Here is an 8,483-nt window from a genome sequence, read left to right on the forward strand (position 1 = left end):
AAATGCGAATTTAGTAGAAAGTAATCTGGAAAAAAAATCAAAACCAGCTGGACTTGATCCATCACAATAATCAGTTAATACGTTAATCGACTGAGCTACCCAGCTAGATGATTATATTTCAAAGGGATATACAAATATTGCTGCTATCTATCTTTTCCTTCATATACATGTAGTAAAAGAAAGTCAGCCATTATAAAAAATGTATATCTTCTTAAAGTAAAACAGAACTGAATTACAATGGCCATGATTGTTTGATTAAAACGTACATTACAAACTGATATGTGGATGGTATTTTTATTCAATGAAAATGTCACATTTATTTCTTTAAAGTAACGAAATTCTTCATAATTCCGATTCTTTATGAAAAACCCAATCACTAATCACTACGATGCGGGCTTCATATCATTGTTATTCATATCCCCTACAAAAGAAAGAAATTCACCAATAAGTGTATGTAATGATAAAGTTCTACAAATATGTAAAAGAGCTGGAGGAAATGCACCAGACTAGACCGGGATTAAAGGTAGGCTAAATCCTCTATTCAGGCTGGCTACGGGCTGACTACCACATTCATCCCTTCATGTATGTGTTCACTCTCCAAGACACATAATTCCAGAATATGTATCCCCTGACACATAAGTTTAAGAGTCTTAAGACAGCAAATGCAAAGAGATGGGTTACAAAAGCAAATAACAAGACCAGAATTCAAACTCATATCATTTTAAGTCATTCATTGCTCTTTGCACGAATTTACATTTTATTTTTGTTTCAGTGGCCTTAAAATCATTCATATGATCTGATGATGGTGTCAATGTGTTTCCTTTTATAATAAATCTCGTAATTGGTACAACTTGTTTGAAATTGAATTTGCATAAACCTGAAAATACCACATACACCGGTTTACACAGTATACAAAACTGGGGAGGGGTCGAGTGTAGGGGGAAGGGGGTGGGGTGAGGAGGTGGAGGGTCCATCAATACAGTATTGTGTGGATTTGTTTTCAAGACAGACATTGAGACAATTCCAAAATTCCTTTCATCAGATCTGTTTTAAGTGGGTGGGTGTTTTTTTTTATACATAAAATATAACCATAAACTTTTTTATATCACTTTATGACATGAAAACTGTAAAAGGATATGAGACAGATATTGTTTTTCCTTACCTGTTGGAGAAGGAACTTACTTGATCAGGTGCACTACCTCCCAGTTGGTACTTGATACGATGGGCGACTTCATCATGGTGCCGTCTTTTGTGACATTAACAACTTCATACTACAAAACGTATCGCTGGACTAAGTTTCATCAACTTTATTGATAACAAGTGGGACAGAACAAATAAACATTTTATGATTGAAGATGAATATGCGTGGTTTCGGTTTAATATGTCATTTGGAGAAATATTTTTGAAGGCACGGAGGGGGAGGGAGCGGGGTGTAGTAACTTTGAATGGGCCAAGGCGAGGTAAATATATTGAAAAAAAATATTATATGAACAATTTGAGCAGGATTTACTAAAGTATGTATATAATAATTGATAAAAGTCTGACTGCTGATTAATATTTAGACACTAGGGTGGGACTCTTATAAATATCTGATTTGAACATAATTTATTGCATATACAAAGTATATAATATACAATAGGTTTGAACACAAATTCTTACAACTTACAAGGTTCTCACCTAAGATTAATTGATATCAATAGTTATACCCTGGTAAAACATATGTATATACAAAGTAAATACAGGTATCTTGAGCATATAATGAATTGCTAACATGATAATATGTTTAGATTCAATATTTTGTGAAGAGCATTAAAACATTGCTGTTGGTTCCATACCCCAAATTGTCACTGTCCCAAAGTAAAGTCCGTGTATTAAAAATAAATAATTCTTTTATTTGAAAGAGATCGATAAACATAACATATCTTACTACTGAAAATCTTTTGCAAACAAAGAAAAAATTATGTGCATCTTCTCTCATACAACAATCACAGTTAGGAGAATCAACGATGTTGTTTTCGGTGTGAATCATTGTGAAGCACACGATTATGTCTTAATTTAGTATTAATCATATTTACTGTTTTTTGCCAAGAAGTTAATATTTAGACACTTTTGAAATATTGATATTATTTATTTATTTAGGAAATAAATATTTGTCATAAAAGTGGAAATCACTGTGTGTTGTATCTTAGTACCTAAAATTGTGAATTCTCATATAAATCTAAACCGTTTAGGGCAATTATATATCTATCGATACCTAAAAGACACTAAGTGTCATTAGTTTATTGTTTTTGAAAAAAGATGATTGGGCCCAATATTTGCGTTAGCCATTTCCGTAAAAAAACAAGCGATAAAGCTAAAAAGCAAAGGAAATCAAACTCATTTGAGTGTTTCGTACCACAGTGAAAAACATTGAGCACGATTCATGCGCGTCGAATAAAATTAGCCCCTCTAAGGCTTTTGATTTATTATATTTCATTTGTCAAAAATGGGTACACTGCAGTGAAAATATTTATTGTGCGTATAAAAGACACTTGGACGTTGTGAAGGCTTGTAAACTCAAAAGACAAAAATAGCCAAACCAGGCTGACATAATTTGATCTGCTTAGATAATATTTATATAGCATATATCACAGGGACCATGGGAGATACGAACATATGACAAAGTCCTATTTATATCAAAGTGTCTGTGTCTGTACTATAAAAAGTGTCACTAATTTCCCGTGAATTTATCTTTAACATTCACACCAGACTGATAAAGTGTTGATTTTTGTAAATATCACGGGTATTCCGGGGTTATTTATAGATTACCTATGTGATACCGTAGTGTATGCACATGTAAATCTGTATAAATACAGGGTATTTGGATATATCATTTATTGGATTTGACGTGCACGTAGCTTTAGATGTAACTGCATCTTATACTCACCATGTCTACATTTTTGCTTATTTAATTACAAAATTAATTACGCAGACCATTACTAACATTTCCTTTCTATTGCAGTTTAACAAAACTTTCATTCACATTGTGACGTCACATAATTTAGTTGTATTCAACTCGACACATTGTGCAATTCAGCATTTGAGGATCGCGACGTCATCAAGAATCTTGGATTTTAAGGTTTCATCAAATTAACCCTTTATTTTAAAAAACAACAAACTTTTTTATCATTTCATTATTATGACAATAGTGTACCTGAATCTACAGTTGTTTCTCTACATTTAGAAACGTCGAAAGCCAGCTATTGAAGACTGATGAACAACTCTGGTTTGCTATTTTAGTTACTATATTACATTTAATCAATGAATAAATGAAACCATCACGGAACGATAAATGCAGTTTATCTAATTTTCAATCATTATTTTCAGTTCTACTTGAGAGCCTTGTATTTGCTGAGGAACAGAAAATATGTTTCGGTGTCTCTGGAGGATTGATTCCTCATCTATTTCTCCTCATAATGATCTTCAAGAGGAAACTGAAGCCACTGCCTGAATATAACATATCAGAAAAACACACAGTGACAGGAAACGAACTACCAACAGTCAGTAAGAAATGTCAAAGAGAATATAACATTCCAGGTCCGGGAGATAGGTGTGGCTCGCCTACATCGGTTGAAGAGCCATCAAACAGATGTGGTACTAACTGTGTCCATACGTGTGCTATATTAGTTCTAATCATTGTCGATGCAGTAGATGTCTGTGAAGACGTGTTCATGGTTGTCCATTACATGAACACTAAGAGAACGATATGCGCACTGCTCTATATGTCATCCATCCTTGTGTCAACTGTAACATAGTATCTAGTGATGTTCTATCATCTATGGTCCCGCCTGAGTCCTTCCAAAAAGCGCACTCGTCTGGCTCTTTTGCTCTTAGTGTTTTGTCCATTTCTAAAAAGTTGCATGTGAGTATATTACGTTATAGCATTTTATTAAAGATATAACAAAACATGAGAATAAAATAAAAGCCATAAGAAAGATATCTGCAATATTGATGTCAACCTCTTTCATAGACCGCGAATTTGGATACATTATGACGGAAACATTTTTAGTTTTGTGTGATGTACTCTTTTTTGCAGTTTGGGTTGGACTCTACTTATGGGTAAGAAAAGCTGGAGAAAAAGGTGGTACCTACAATCTTTGTCTTTTCTTTGGCTTATTGAGGCAGCGTTAGAAGGGACCCCGCAGATGGTACTCCAATGGTATCTAAAGAATAAACATGAAACATTATACATTAGTAAGTGAATTTTCATTCAATGAAATATTTATGGATATATAGGAGTGACAAAGTATTGTGTGTTAATACATCTTCAATTCAAGCCACATATTGCATATAACATACAAGCGGATGACTCCGTTTACCTGATCAGGATATAGGTCTCACGGCGGGTGTGACTCGCGAAAAGGGGATGCTTACTCCTCCTAGGCACCTGATCCCACCTCTGGTGTATCCAGGGGTCCGTGTTTGCCCAACTGTCTATTTTGTATTGCTTATATGAGTTATGAGATTGATCACTGTTCGTTATCTAACTGCGGATGACTCCGTTTACCTGATCAGGATATAGGGCTCACGGCGGGTGTGACCGGTCAACAGGGGATGTTTACTCCTCCTAGGCACCTGATCCCACCTCTGGTGTGTCCAGGGGTCCGTGAATACCCATATATCTATTTTGTATTGCTTATAGGAGTTATGAGATTGATCACAGTTCGTTATTTTCACTTTGCATAAGGCGCATATATTTTAGTATTTTGGAAATATTTCTATATAAAGAATGAACAATATATTGGAGGGCGTTCGTCCGACGCTGGATCCGCCTCTGAAACCATATCATTACAAGTACATGTTGTCAGTCAATAGAGCAAGAGACATATTTACCATCTATGCTAAAAATGAATATTTCATATGTGTGGTAATGATATTACATAACAATATATGTCTGTCATTTACAGATCTCTGCAATACAGACTGGTCCTTGATCATCAATTTCATATCAACGTCTCTGGGTCTGTGCTACGCCACGAAAGATTTCGATCACGAGGACCACAAAGCTTCAATGTCAAGAACCCTAGACATAAACTTATGTAGGAATATATGTATACCTTTCTTACGAAAAATATTCTATATCTTGTCTTTATACCTGGCAAGGTCTCTCGAGATATTCATCCGGGTCGTTATGTTTGGCACTTTCGCATCCGTCATTGGTTTGCAAACCTTGATGTATATCATTGGAGGGAATTTATTTGTCTTGAGTATCATTTCTTTTATTTGTTTCCAAAAACTTCACCATAAGAACTTGATATACAACAGTCATATATAGAAACCTATATTGAAATCTAGTCTCTTATTGGGCATATTTGTTAACATATCATTTTGTCATTCTTGGGCGTTTTGCCAAATATGGCCTAGAAAGGTTGTGTATATAGCGTATTACATTTTTTTCTACATGACCACTATTCTGCTTGCCATTACATCCCATATATTTTCCGGTTACGTGGACGACTTCTCAATAACAGCATATTCTGTTATACTTGTTCATTTGATGTGTTTCATTATGTGCATTGTTTCTCGGGAATGTAAAAGAAAACAGCTGCTGCAAAGATAGATACGTAAGATAAATAGCTCGTACAATGGCAGCAATGGATGACTGTGTTTGTATAAATGTCATAAAACAGTGTCGCTACATTATTGTTTATTCGTTTTCTTTAAGATTGCACTGAGTTGTCATCAATAAACATATCAGCATAAAGTGACCAAAGAGATAAGGATTGGTTAGTAACTTTTGTGATCATTTGAAGATGGATTCTCACTTTCAAAATCATATTTACGCAATCCGAATACTTCTATACTCAAAACGTAAGTCGCTATACTATTAGTATCACTACTATGATCTACAATATTATTGGATACACGCTAATAAAACTTTTATATTGTTAAGGCACAGCAAATTACTCATTGATCAGAGTCAGCCTCAACTACATCAATGGTTATGCCTACCTATTGAGTAAGAACTATTCAAAAAAATGAAAAGATGAAGATGGCGAACACCGATCAATCTCAATTCCTATATGCTCTTGTGTATTGCATCAGTTGGGGGACATAAACACCATATCCTTCTGATAATGGAATTTCACTACATGAATATAGGAAGTTGACAATGAAGAACCTGAAGTCACTTCGTTTGTCATAAATCTGAGTAGTTAGTTTGCCGTTAGCATCCATCTGGAATAAAATATCCAACTATGAAGCAAAAGTGTAAGATTCTGTGGTGTCTTGTTTCAAGTTCATAGGGGAATGTGGAATCGACACATGGATGATAATGAGTATTAATTTTAGAGAAAATTTCATTAATCATTCGCTAAACGATTTCATTAATGAGATACCAATTGTATATCCGCTCTTTATATATCTACTTTTACCATAAATTATTCTGCTTAAGGCACATATTTGGCTGGTCACCAGGGGATCCTTACTCCCCTAGATCTTGTATTATTTTTATGATTTATAAAATGCATCACTGTTTGTTATCTTCACCATCTATAACCAGGAGAAGCCTTTTTTCATTTTGCTAGAGCGTGCAGACAAAGGTTGCCATGACTTGTGGTCAGAATTTGAATTAAAAGAATATATTTTCTATTTCTCCATTGGAAAGAAAAAACCAGATCAATAAAGTTCCCAATGAATATCTCGTTTCTTATCGGTCATGTCTCAGAAATGAGCGGTAAAATATTTTCTATTCTCCGCATCCCCAAAAGAATGTTGATAAGAGTAGACGGTTACAATATGCATGGTGTACAATGCATTAATACAATAACTGTGAAGTGCATATCAAATACAAATAGTCAATGACAAATGTGTTTAGTGTATTGCTTCTGTAATATAGCCTACTTCATTAATTACTATTTATTTTCTTTAAACAACACAACACGGGTAAATGTGCAAATTCTGAAATGTTCAAGGTTGAAATACTAAGTCAATACATCGACTGAATTAGACACTGATATACCATAATCCCATACAGTATATATTCCAATTTATTATTTCCCGTGAAGATCCAGGCCCTCAGTACCCCTTGCTTGTCATAAGAGGCGACTAAATGGGACGGTCCTTCGGATGCGACCGCAAAAACCGAAGTCTCGTGTCACAGCAGGTGTGTTACGATAGATATCCCTCCCAATTAAAGAGGCCGTAAGCGCCGAGCATAAACCTAAATTTTGCATTCCTTCACCGGCAATGGTGACATTTTTCAGGTGAGGAAAAATTTCTCGAGCGGGGAGTTTAAGAACATACAACCAACTAGCTTATTCATCTTGTAAGCTCTAGGTTCGTCAGTTTTGTCCACATTTCAAGGATGCATGACATGGTAACCTATTTATAGCTTGTAATTTACATCGGTTACAGATCGTCTTGTCTCAAACTTTTAAAAACCACTTGGGATTATTTTTGCAATTATAGTGACAGTATCCATGAGATGAACAGCGGTGCCATCTATCAACACTGCCTCAAAGTTTGATATAGTGACCATTTCCGGTTACATTTCGTCTAATCTTGTACATTGTAACATTAAAATACATGTGATCAATTTCAATTTTTTAGTTAGGATTGTTCTATTTCCAGTGGAACAAAATGATCCTTTTTTCCTGATAATAATAGCAATAATCTTTTATTTTCAAAGTTGGACATAAAACAACAATGATTAGCTTTAATCTACGGTGTAGCTATTTCCCCACTAGTCCGGAAATTAACAAATAAAGAGCATGGGGAAAACGAAACCAGTCCATTGAATATTCATAAAAAAAAATAGATACTTAAACACAGATTAAATGGTTTGAATGGAATTGATGTTCACTGTTCCTGTCTGTAAGAATGGGCTTATGTTTCCTGGGGACGTCTCAATCCGAGTGACGAAAACAAATCTCGAATGTGTGACGTAAAATAATGTACACACTAAACATCTTAAGAATAGATGTAATACCTAACGTTACTTATTTGATATAAAAATGGCAAAAACAAAAGACGTATGATAACTTGTGTGTTATCTTTGTAGTTTATTCTGACAGCATATCTCATTTAAGTATTCCGCCCTTGTTTACTTAGGAATGTTAATACAAACACAAAGCACAGTCCGTAGAGACTGATTGCATGTCACTCGTCTGATATAAACTTTTTAAAAAATATATGTTCGTTTCACATTTGAATAGAGCTGAATACAGATAAGATAATCTAATTCAGGAAGGAATAGCATGCGAGTGATTTTTAACTGAAACTGAATTTAAGGATTCTTTCAAACTTTTAATTATGGATTTACAGTAATTAATTCTAGGTATTCGTAATGAAAGGTCACTATTTTCAAAAAGTAAACATACCGCTATTCATGAATGGGTTACCTCCCTTTTCATGATCAGTAAACATCTAGATCTAGAGTTGAAACAAATTAGAAAAGTAAAAAATGGTATACAATATTGACATTTTTGATGTGCATTGATACA

The 8,483-nt window shown here is 34.4% G+C and overlaps 2 long non-coding RNA genes across 2 annotated transcripts; one reads left to right on the plus strand and one right to left on the minus strand.

Moving 5' to 3' along the window:
- Positions 1-278: 278 nt before the first annotated feature.
- LOC130049487 (uncharacterized) lies at positions 279-1,293 on the minus strand. The gene is made up of 2 exons (XR_008798003.1): positions 1,183-1,293; positions 279-421 (listed from the first exon to the last, which is right to left on the minus strand). It is a non-coding gene; the product is annotated as an uncharacterized LOC130049487 (long non-coding RNA).
- A 1,661-nt stretch (positions 1,294-2,954) lies between these two features.
- LOC125661027 (uncharacterized) lies at positions 2,955-5,753 on the plus strand. The gene is made up of 5 exons (XR_007364631.2): positions 2,955-3,118; positions 3,224-3,265; positions 3,367-3,901; positions 4,076-4,233; positions 4,947-5,753. It is a non-coding gene; the product is annotated as an uncharacterized LOC125661027 (long non-coding RNA).
- The last annotated feature ends 2,730 nt before the right edge of the window (positions 5,754-8,483 follow it).

This window comes from Ostrea edulis, chromosome 8 (assembly GCF_947568905.1).
Source record: "Ostrea edulis chromosome 8, xbOstEdul1.1, whole genome shotgun sequence".
Lineage (NCBI taxonomy): Eukaryota > Metazoa > Mollusca > Bivalvia > Ostreida > Ostreidae > Ostrea > Ostrea edulis.